Raw genomic sequence first — 2,500 nt, 5'->3', positions numbered from 1 at the left:
TTGCCTTGATTTGCAGTGGCCTTGGTCAGCTCGGCATTGGCATTGGCATTGGCATTGGCACTGCCTTGCCTTGCCTTGCCTTGGCGTTGGTTGTCCCTGCCTTGCCCTTGCCCTTTCTTGGCCTGGCCTTGCCTTGGTTTGCTCGGTATTGGCATCGCCTTGCCTTGCATTGGCATTTGTTGCCCCTGCCTTGGCCTTGGTTGCCGCTGCCTTGCCCTTGCTTGGCCTGGCCTTGCTCGGCATTGGCATCGCCTTGCCTTGCATTGGCATTTGTTGCCCCTGCCTTGCCCTCGGTTGCCCCTGCCTTGGCCTTGGTTGCCGCTGCCTTGCCCTTGCCTTGCTCGGCATTGGCATCGCCTTGCCTTCCATTGGCATTTGTTGCCCCTGCCTTGGCCTTGGTTGCCGCTGCCTTGCCCTTGCTTGGCCTGGCCTGGCCTTGCCTTGCTCGGCATTGGCATCGCCTTGCCTTGCATTGGCATTTGTTGCCTCTGCCTTGCCCTCGGTTGCCCCTGCCTTGGCCTTGGTTGCCGCTGCCTTGCCCTTGCTTGCCCTTGCTTGCCCTTGCCTTGCTCGGCATCGGCATCGCCTTGCCTTCCATTGGCATTTGTTGCCCCTGCCTTGCCCTTGCTTGGCCTTGCCCGGCCTCGTCTTTCCCTTTCCTGGCACTGCCCTCGTTGTGGCTTGCCTGGCCTTGCTTGCTTGACACTGCCCTTGCTTGTCCTTGCCTTGTGCTTTGGCTTGCCTGGCCTTGCTGCCTTGCCTTGCTCGGCATGGCACTTGGTCGGCCTTGCTCGGCATGGCACTTGCTCGGCCTTGCTCGGCATGGCACTTGCTCGGCCTTGAAAGGCATGGCACTTGCTCGGCATGGCACTTGCTCGGCCTTGAAAGGCATACCATATGCCTTGGCGAGGCTAATATCCCTGCCTGGCGAGGCTAATTTGCCTGCAGGAATGAAGGCTGAATGGGCTAGCGAGGCTAGTATTCCTGCCTGGCGAGGCTAATATCCATGCAGGAATGCAGGCTGAATTGGCTAGCGAGGCTAATATCCCTGCCTAGCGAGGCTAATATGCCCGCAGGAATGCAGGTAGAATGGGCTAGCGAGGCTAATATGCCCGCAGGAATGCAGGCAGAATGGGCTAGCGAGGCTAATATCCCTGCCTAGCGAGGCTAATATGCCCGCAGGAATGCAGGCAGAATGGGCTAGCGAGGCTAATATCCCTGCCTAGCGAGGCTAATATGCCCGCAGGAATGCAGGCATAATGGGCTAGCGAGGCTAATATCCATGCCTAGCGAGGCTAATATCCCTGCCTGGCGAGGCTAATCTCCCCGCCTGGCGAGGCTAATAGCGTGTGAGACAACACACAGACAACACGGAGACAACACACGGACAACACGGAGACAACACGCCTGGCGAGGCTAATTCCCCTGCCTGGCGAGGCTAATTCCCCTGCCTGGCGAGGCTAATATGGCTGCACGCTAGCATGCCAACGAATGCCAAACCTCGAAAACTCAATTTTATTTCAAATATCCCCCTGCATTTTATGTTGCAAACCTATAGGGGACGATTTTTAGGACATTTTAAGATTGACATATCGTCATTTGGTCGAGTTTTCAGTTTATTTTGATTTTCTACATCTCAGAAACGAGAAATATCATATCAAATCGAAAACTCATCCAAATGACCTGAAATCAACTTCTAAATTTCTCTAAAATCATTGCTTACAGTTCTGAACCATAAAAGATATACACTTTTACAAGTGAAACGGAGTTGGAAATTTCCAAAGCCAAGAACGCGACATGGCCTTGCCTAGAGTGCAAATGCCATGTCAAGGCCGCATTCTGTTCAACTTTGCCCGCACTATAATTTGACCATAAATAAGTCTCTATTTTAAGGAAATTTTGCAAGTGGTAGCAGTCCGAAACATCAAGCGGTTTGTCATTTTCGATTTTCGACATTCTGCCCCTTTTGGAAAATAAAAACAAATACTTCTGGGTCGAAATTAAATCTGGCCTTTTTCCACAAGGTGCCTGACATTATTCTGAGTGTCCCTGCAAAAAATCTCGATTTTATACCAAATGTACAATTAGTTATGGCGTTTGCCCCTCCTCGGAAATCCCATGTTTCCCCCTGCCCTTCCCAGTTTTCTCCAATATGCTCTATAGGGGAGTAGTGGTTCTCTGCAAAATGACCCCCTTGCAGAGACCGCCTCCCCTGCCCCCAGTAGTCCCTCCCCCTTCCCCCAATTGCTTATATACGATATTTGCTGCCTCGAATGTCCCTAACAAACAATTATAAGCAATTGAAAACGGATTTAAGAGGGATTTAGGAGGTGTTCTTCGCCCAGCTGGGGGGGTGATGAACACCATGAAGGGGGGGTCATGTGGGATCGGTGTTGCCTCTAGTCCACTGAAACGATGTCAGTAACCGCTCAGATCAATCAAAGGGAGGGATAGGAGCCCGTCGGTATCGAGAAATTGTGCTTCGGCACTCGATTTGCGA

The sequence above is a fragment of the Argentina anserina genome, unplaced genomic scaffold (genome assembly GCF_933775445.1).
Source record: "Argentina anserina unplaced genomic scaffold, drPotAnse1.1, whole genome shotgun sequence".
NCBI lineage: Eukaryota > Viridiplantae > Streptophyta > Magnoliopsida > Rosales > Rosaceae > Argentina > Argentina anserina.
The sequence above is the reverse complement of the archived record's forward strand: the minus strand, read 5'-3'. Positions refer to the sequence as shown.